Below are 9,944 nucleotides of genomic sequence, written 5' to 3'. Positions count from 1 at the left end.
CTCTCTGCTCTATTGCTAAAGATCTATCTCTGACTGCTGGTGTGTTGATGCATTGTTACCATGTTTTCTCTCTTCTTATCATTTAGTGCTGTAAGTGTAATGAGATCTTCTTGCTAACATCTTTTTTTTGATTTGTTTTGGAATAAAAGTGACCTTACAAAGCAGCCTGGATCATTTAACAATGCACGAAGAGTTAGTCATATATTGTGTAACTGGAATCACAATTGACACATCCATTTTCCCGGATGAGTTTCATGATAAACCAATGGCTTACATGGAAATTCCAGCAATTGTTCACAAATACCCTGATTTATCATGTTCCATATAAAAAGATATTCATTTATATCGTGCCTATCATTATATCAGGACACCCCTGGCCCTGATTATTTCACAGCCAATCAAATACTTCTGATGTATCATTACCTGACAACCCAAGATGTGTCATAGTGCAATGTGGTCTTATAAACTGTATCGTTGATCAAATAACCTGACCATTTGGTTATCGTTCTTGACCCTTTTTCCAGGATGGAAATTTCATGGACTAGAGGACATGGCTTTTGGGTCAGAGGAGTTTAGTGAAGATATTTACACAAAGAGTAGTATTTAGGGGAAGATATTTACACAAAGAGTAGTGTGTTGCTCTTATTATTTACATCGATTATTATCAACACCGATTACATATCATTTTCCTTTGATCTTTCATCGTGATTAATAATGAATCTTGCCATACTGAAGTACTGCATATTCATCTTCATCACTAATTTTGACAGTGTCTTCCAGCAGATCGGTTTAAGTACTGATTAATAAATGGCCGTTCTAAATGGCCTTCCCCTTATTCTTAAACTGTGGCCCCTGGTTCTGGACTCCCCCAACATTGGGAACATGTTTCCTGCCTCTAACGTGCCAACCCCTTAATAATCTTAGAAACTAATAATTTTCATACCTAGCTCACTCAGTCAACATCTCATGTAAAATTCAAAATTTGAAGTGTTAATATCATGCTCGCTATGATGTTTTGAATTATATTTCCTCTACCATGTTATTATAGTCATTTCAGTATAGTTGCTATCAACTGATGTTGATATCTAATAGTGTTGCCAAGTTATATCTCCTGCTGTTATCAGGAAATAAAGAATCACAAGGAGTTTTTGTCTGACAGTCATCAGTGAGTGATGGTATGTGTGTTACCCTCTGAATTCTCTTGTTGTTATCAGTGTATAATTGAATGTGCACAGTTTGAAGACAAGTTCCTGCACTTATATGGCAGCATGCTCTTTGCACATCCTAATGTGCTTCATTTCAATGTAATCACTTTTGAAGTGCAGTTATTGCTGATATGTAGTTAAATGCTACATTTGATTTATATACATCAACTTTTCTCACAGTGCATAATTCAGTAAATGTCTATTTAATCTATTTTGGTAATATTCACGGAGAGAAGAATTTAGATGAGGACAAAAAGAATCTAAAATCTCTGATGTGTACTTCAACAAAAGACAGGCCATGGTTTACATGAAAGGCTTTTCCCGTTCAGTACAGATGGCACAGGTTGTGCAACTGTCTCACAGGTCCACTGACCAAGGTTCAATTGTGATCTCCTGTATTGTCCACATCGAGTTAGCATGGTCTCCCTATGACCATGTGGGTTTCGTTTTGGTGTTCCAGTCCCCCCACCCCATCCAAAAGAGTTGTTAAATTAACCTGTAACTCAATTATTTTTTGTAATTTACCCCAGGTGCAGATTGATGCTGAACGGGTGATCGATGGTTGCCGAGGACTCTGTGAGCCGAAGGGCCTCTTTTCATGCCGTATCTCTAAAAGAGGTTAATATGCTTGCAAAATAGAATGGATTACAGGAAAATAAATAGGGAATAGGATTCATGGAATTCTTTTAACCTGTTCAGTGCCATCCCCGCGTATACTCGGGTCATGACCAATAGTCCATCGGGTGCTGTCTGTCTTTTCGTCTTTTTTGTTATTTTTAGTGTGTTTTTAAAAGTTTGTGTTAATGTTCTCTGGTTTGTTTTATGTGGGGGGTGAGGGAGGGCATCAGGGGAAACTTTTTTTCAATCTCTTAGTTTGCTGGAGATGCAATTGTTTTCTGGATCGTATCTCTGGTCGCTCTGCAGCCTAACATCATGGAGCTGGAGGCCTTGCTCGAGACTGACTTTGAGCCCCACCACAGGGCCGTTGACTTACCATCACAGCCTTGCCTGGGATCCACGCTCCATCAGCGGCCTGCGGATTTCAACAGCAAGGAGCTCGCAGTCTCGGGTAGAAGCTTCAAAGTCGCAGGAGGTTCGACTAGCCCCAACCCAGGGTCCGATCATCCGGCGCAGGGGAGCTGAGATTCTCCCTGATGCGGGAGCTTGATTGCCCCGACTCGGAGGACCCGACCGCCGGCTATGGGACCCAAGATCGTCCTGTTAACAGAAGGCTCAAGGCTCCCGACCACGGGAGAACAAAGAAGGGAAGAGATTTAACTTTTTTTTTCGCCTTCCATCAGAGTGAGGAATATGGCGGAGTCACTGTGGTGGATGTTTATATTAGAATGTATTTTGTGTGTTTTGTTGCTTTTTATTGGTTTGACTGTATGGCAAATCAAATTCCTCGTATGTTGCAAAACATACTTGGCTAATAAAGTATGATTATGATGATTATGATTATAATAGTGGGAAAATAACTTGGCAGTGAACAGGTTAAAGCTCCATTGACGGGTTGAATGGTCTCTTGCTAGGTTGTAATATAACATGGAATCTGTAACATTTCTTTTGAACTGCTTTACTGTGTCAGCTTAGTTGATTTGCTCAAGTCTTTTATGGAGCATGAATTTACAGTTGTCACAATCAAAATCAGTAACAAAAATAACTCAAGAGGCCAAGTAGATGAACTAGGGTGGCAGGGATAAAGAGCACTTGTGAATTTGTTTTGGAGCTAAAAATGTTGGAAATTAACAAGGCGAATGTTGGACACATAATCCAACAGCTTTGAACATGACCCAAGAGTACAGATTGCTGGAGTCATCCTTCGAAGCTTCGAGAGACAACTAATCAAACCAACACATAATGGGAGGTGAATGGGTGTTTAGTTATTTTTGAGTCTGGGTAATGCATTCAAAAGTTGTGTAATTCAGTAATTTGAAGTTTATGGTGAGGGAAAGATAGAGCTGGAGTCACACAAATTGCAATAATAGATGCAATCCTGGTCTGAATGGGCCCAAGAATTGGGAATTCACAAAACAAATTGTTTTGTTTAAGTATAGGAAAAAATGGGAGGGATAAATATAGAAGGTGTAAAAACTAAAATGTAAGAGCTTGCCAGACAAGTACACAGACAGAACAAATGTGTGATTAAAGGATAGAAAATTGAAACCTGATCAAATGTCTGATGAAATTGAAATTGTGCACTGATGTAGTATTATGAAAGGTTGCTTTCCTATCTCTGGCGACCATCTGTTCTGCAGCATCAGAGTCGTAGCAGGTAGTGAGCACTGTGTGCAACCATTAGGGTTGCCAACTGCCCCGTATTAGCCGGGACATCCCGTATTTTTTGCTAAATTGGTTTGTCCCGTACGGGACCACCCTTGTCCTGTATTAGGCCCGGAGGCGCTGTTGGCCCGGACACTGTTGGCCCGGACACTGTTGGCCCGGACACTGTTGGCCCGGACACTGTTGGCCCGGACACTGTAGGCCCGGACACTGTTGGCCCGGACACTGTTGGCCCGGACACTGTTGGCCCGGACACTGTAGGCCCGGACACTGTTGGCCCGGACACTGTTGGGGCCCGGACACTGTAGGCCCGGACACTGTTGGCCCGGACACTGTAGGCCCGGACACTGTAAGTCCGGGCAGTGTAGATCCGGGCAGTGTAGGTCCGGGCAGTGTAGGTCCGGGCAGTGTAGGTCCGGGCAGTGTAGGTCCGGGCAGTGTAGGTCCGGGCAGTGTAGGTCCATTCAATGTAGATCCATACGGTGTAGGTCCATATAGTGTAGATCCGGAGGCCCGGGCGCCGCCTAACGGGGGTTACGTAACAACCCGCCTCCAAGCCTGGGCGGCCCCATTGGTGTCTAGTGCCAATTATCTCACTCCCAAATAAGGGACAAGGTGACGTCACCGCCCCCCCACCCCACGTGACTTCACCCATCCAGCGGTACATGCTCCCACTCCACCAATGGCGGCCAACCGGGCCGGGAGGCAGGTTGCTACGCAACCTCGTCAGGCGTCGCCCGGACCTACACTGTCCATACCTACACTGTCCAGAAGGTAGACACAGATTTTAACCAGTATCTGCAGGTTTTTTCCTACTACACTGTCCGGACCTACACTGTCTGGGCTTTCATCATCTGGGCCTACAGCGCCCCCCGGGCCTAATACGGTTCAAGGGCGGTCCCGTATGGGACAAGCCAATTTGGCCCAAAATACGGGATGTCCCAGCTAATACGGAACAGTTGGCAACCCTAGTTGGAACCCGTAGCGACCAGTGAATTTACTTTTTGTTTTATGGAGTTTTTGGAAGGGGGCAGTGAAAACTGATTCGGGTGTATCATATCATATCATATCATATATATACAGCGCGGAAACAGGCCTTTTCGGCCCACCAAGTCCGCGCCGCCCAGCGATCCCCGCACATTAACACTATCCTACACCCACTAGGGACAATTTTTTACATTTACCCAATCAATTAACCTACATACCCGTACGTCTTTGGAGTGTGGGAGGAAACCGAAGATCTCGGAGAAAACCCACGCAGGTCACGGGGAGGACGTACAAACTCCTTACAGTGCAGCACCCGTAGTCAGGATATGTGGTATCAGTACAACAGCATTGGTTAAATGAAGATGAACTTGCGACAAGCTTCACAGCTTTGCTGAGCTCAAAAGTTGTGTGTCCAGCATGGCAATATTGTTACAAGCAACCACCCTGCAGGTCAGAGATAACTGGCATTGCCGTGTGCAGCCTGTGAAGAACCGTTCACTTCAGCAAGATATCAGATGGCTGATTGCTTCTGATGGAAATGAACAGTGAGGGGGAAAGTAGGGAGAGAAGGAAAATAAGTGGCTGGGTGGAGAAAAGTTTGTACATGAAACAAATTTTCTGATACTTGGGGCTAGATTTAACTTCCCATTCAACCCAGTGCTGCAGTGACAGTGGAGCAGGGTAATGGAAGGAGAGGGTTGACAGCAAGATCTCTGGGTTATAAAAGGCAACAGGAACTTTTCATTCACTGCACCCTGGAGGGGATTTTAACTGACTGAAAGGGTAGTCTTGTTGTAATCAAGTGAAGGCAAGGGTACCTGCCAATTTCCATAGTATTATCAACCACTGGTGAAGAGAGCTGGTGGCATCAGATATGGCAGTAGCAAGTGCCAAATTCATAGTCAAAGTATGTAAAAAGTCCCTACAACCCATTGAGTCCGCACTGACATCAACCATCCCCCTTTTAACTCAAATCCTATATTAATCCCATTTTTTTGTCCCCATATTCTGATCATCCAGATCCAGATTGCACTCCAAAGACGTACTGGTATGTAGGTTAATTGACTGGGTACAATGTAAAAATTGTCCCCAGTGTGTGTAGGATAGTGTTAATGTGCGGGGATCGCTGGGCGGCGCGGACTCGGTGGGCCGAACGGCCTGTTTCCGTGCTGTATCTCTAAATCTAAATCTAAAAAATTCTACCACTCACCTACACACTCAGCGCAATTTACAGTGGCCGATTAACCTACTGACCCTCATGTCATTGGGACATGGCAGGAAACGGAAGCAACCAGAGGAAAGCCACGCAGTCATCCGGAGAATATATAAACTCCGCACAGACTGCCCCAGAGGTTCAGATCGAACCCTGCTCTCTGGCATTGTAGGACTGGGGCTCTGGTAGCTGTGCCACTGTGCTGCCCATTGAAGAATAGCAAAGGTTCATACATGTTGCTATCCCCATCTCATTCCTGTTTAATTATCATAAGTGCTAACAATGGAACAATGAAATGAAATCATACTCGCAGCAGCTTAACAGACCCACAAATGAATTAAATGTAGATAACATGCTAGAATTTTAAAAATCCAATAACTTAACATTTAGGGTGGCACAGTTGCGCAACAGTAGAGCTGCTGCCTCACAGCACCAATAGTCAATAGTCAATTTATTTGTCACATGCACATAAATGTGCAGTGAAATGAAAAATTACCCGCAGTTCAACAATAAGACCAATAAGAATAATCAATAAAAATGCAATGACACATACAATCATAAACCAACACCAAACAAAAAGAAACATCCATCACAGTGAGTCTCCTCCAGTCACCTCCTCGCTGTGATGGAAGGCCAGAATGTCATTTTCTCTTCCCCTGCCATCTTCTCCCGCGGTCAGGCTGTTGGAGTTGCCACGTCGGGGCGGTCCTCGACCTGGGTTCAATCCTGAGCTCAAGTGCAGTCTGTGTGGTGTTTGCACGTTCTCCCTTTCCCAAATGCACAGGTTCATACGTTAATTGGCTTCTGTAAATTGTCCTTAATGTGTAGGACATAGAATTAGTATACGGGTGATTGATGGTCAGCATGGATGGGACCGAAGGACCTGTTTCCATGCTCTCTCTAAACTCTGAACTAAACTCTAAACACTGGTGCAAAAAACAAAATCTGTGGTGCAACCAAAGATAGTCCAGGGAAGGTCATAGTTTCTGAGACTAATGTTGTATAATGTTCAATAACTCAATGATTGTTGGGAAGAAGCTATTCTTGAATTTGGTGGTCACGGTATTCAGGCTCCTGTACCTTCTTCCCAATGATAGGAGCAAAATGAGAGTGTGGTCAGGGTGATGTGGGCCTTTAATGATAGTGGCTGTCTTTCTGAGGCAGGACTTTCTATAAATTCCTTTGCTGGTGGGGAGATGCGTACTTGATGAATCAACAATGTCTACCACACTGTAATCTCCTTCAATCTTGGCATTCGAGTTGCCAAACCAAATCATGCTGCAACCAGTCAGTCGGGGTCACCAGTCAATGCGGCGCGTCGAAAAAGGCCCGAAATAAAGGCGAGGAGCCGGGTATATCGGGCCTTTTTCGACGTGCCACATTGGTGACCCCGACGTGATTTTATTACAGTTGTCAGACCAGTCAACTCTGCTGGAATGGCTTCGCACCCAAAACCTCGTCCTTTATATCCGTAGCAAAGGGCCGCCCCCCTGGACCGGTCCATTCCCGTGCCGAGGGGTCAGAAGTGGTACGGCCCGACCCTTGGGAGCCGCCACAATATAACATTAAAATAGAAAATGCTGGAAATATTCAGCAGGTCTGGCAGCATCTCTGGGGAAAGAAACAGAGTTCATGTTTCAGGTGAATGACCCCTCAACACAACATCTGGTGAAAAGACTTCAAACTGAAATGGGCGCCTCATCTCTCCACTCGAGAATCTAATGTCAGGTCATACAGAGAAACCTTTCATAAAACAACTTAGCTGTATATCTGCATAGGTATTTCTGCTTCAAATGGTAAAGATGGCAAGCTTTGTGCATATATTAAAAAACTAAGCATAACATTATGTAATAAAATGACTCAATAATTGAATCAACATTGATTTCTATGAAAATTGGTCTTCTGCTTGATCTGTATTCTTCATAGAAAGTACATAAGTGCATTGCCAAACTATCTATAACTATTGTCATCACTACTATAACAACTCAAAATACTGCTTAATTAGAGCTGCTGGGGAACATTCAAAATATTAAGAATATTGGGATCATTATGTTTTCACCTTTATGTTTGATGCTGCAGTTTTTGCTAAAGTGATTCATGTGAGTTGATCTTGCAAGATAAATCCGTTCAAAGACAGACCTTGACTTCCACTTTCTCTTTCTGAACTGCCTCTTCTTGACATCCAGGTCTTGAATTTCCTTGGGACCTTCTGCCAGGCTGTCGTAACTCTGGCAGAACAGCAAGTTTCAGGATGTTTCTGTTCCTGCTTCTTCAGTAATGCTTGCAAAGCATGAATCTTCAGCTCCAGTCACGAGGATACTGGAGGGAATCTGGAGATCAGGATTTCGAAGTTTGAAATTCATTTGAGGCCTAATCCAGCAGGATGAAAGGTTCATGCTTGGAGTGAACTACAACATGGCAGCTTTTTGGTTAAATATTCCCACTTGAACCTTGTCACATGCACTCTTGGAACCAAGAGTTCCAAGGTTGAAGATGCTCATAAAAGGACGAAAACTGCTGGAGTAACTCAGCGGGTCAGGCAGCATCTCTGGAGAACATGCGCAGGTTGCCTTATCATCTACCATTCTCAATCAATGCTGCTGTACCAGGGAACTGTAACCTGGGTCACTGGCACTTAACTCTGCTTCTAAACCTTTGCCTCGGGTGTTTAATTTGTAGACATTTATGTTCAACACATTGAAGATTTATTAGTGTGTCTTTCATTTTCATACATAACATGAAACTTTTATTTTGTATTGGTATTGATATTGATTTACTGAGATACAGTGAGAAACTTTTATTTGTGTGCTATCCATCCGATCAAACCATGCATGAGTACATCAGGGAGTGCAATACAGAATATATATAAATGCAGAATATCGTGTTACAGCTGCAGAGAAAGTGCAGATAAACAAAAAAAGTGCAAGGGCCACAACAAGGTAGATTGGAAAACTGGGAATACATCCTTAGTATATGTGAGGTCCATTCAAGAGTCCGATAACAGCAAGGAAGAAACTGTTCTTGAATATGGTGGTATGTGCTCTCAAGCTTTTGTATCTTCTGCCCGATGGGAAAGAATGACTGGAGCATGAGCGATCTTTGGTAATGTGAGCTGCTTTCCCAAGACAGTGTGAAGTATTGATGGAGTCTGTGGTGGGGGTGGAGGGTTGGCTTATGTGATGGACTGGGCTTCTTTCACGACTCTGCAATTTTGTGCAGTCTCAGGCAGAGCCGTTGCCATACTGTGAAGCATCTCAATAGGATGCTTTTTATGGTGCATCTGTAGAAATTGACCAGTCATGAGGGGAAATTACAAATGTTCTTAGTCTTCTCAGGAGTTGGAGGCATTGGTGTACTACCTTGGCCGCATCATCAATGTGGTTGGACAAGATCAGATTGTTGCAGATATTTACACGTAGAAACTTGAAGTTTTCAAACATCCCCACCTTCGCACTGTTGATGCAGACAGGAGTGTGTACTCCACCCCGCTACCTGAAGCCGATGACCAGCTCCTTCATTTTGCTGTCCATGAGGAAGAAGTTGTTGTCTTGACACCATGTGTCTGAAGAAGGGTCTCGACCCAAAATGCACCTATTTCTTTTCTCCAGAAATACTTCCTGAGTCACTCCATCTTTTAGTGTCTACCATGTTACTAAGTTCTCTAACACTTTTCTGTACTCTGTTCATCATTGTTCAACATCTAACCAACTACGCTGTAAACGTAAATGCAGTTAGAGTGACATTTGGCTTATTTAGGGTGTCCAGTAAGGGACTAAAGGGGCAGACCTGCGGGACACTGATGTTGAGAATTATCGTGGAGGATGTTTTGTCACCTATGCTCACTAATTGCAGTCAATGGGTCAGGCTTGGATAGAGTGGATGTGGGGAGGATATTTCCACTTGTGGGAGAGTCTAGGACGAGAGTCTAGGACGAGAGAATTAAAGGAAGTTCTTTTAGGAAATTAGATGAGGAGAAAATTCTTTAGTCAGAGGGTGGTGAATCTGTGGAATTATTTGCCACAGAAGGAGGTGGAGGCCAAGTCAGTGGATATTTTCAAGGCAGAGATAGATAGCTTCTTGATTAGTATGTGTGTCAGAGGTTATGGGAAGACAGGAGAAAGGGGTTAGGAGGGAGAAATAGATCAGCCATGATTGAATGGTGGAGTAGACGATGGGCCGAATGGCCTAATTCTACTCCTATTCCTTATGACCTTATGAAGTCAAGGATCCAGTTGCTAGTGAGGGTGCCGAGTCCA

This window comes from Rhinoraja longicauda, chromosome 1, assembly GCF_053455715.1.
Source record: "Rhinoraja longicauda isolate Sanriku21f chromosome 1, sRhiLon1.1, whole genome shotgun sequence".
Lineage (NCBI taxonomy): Eukaryota > Metazoa > Chordata > Chondrichthyes > Rajiformes > Arhynchobatidae > Rhinoraja > Rhinoraja longicauda.
The sequence above is the reverse complement of the archived record's forward strand: the minus strand, read 5'-3'. Positions refer to the sequence as shown.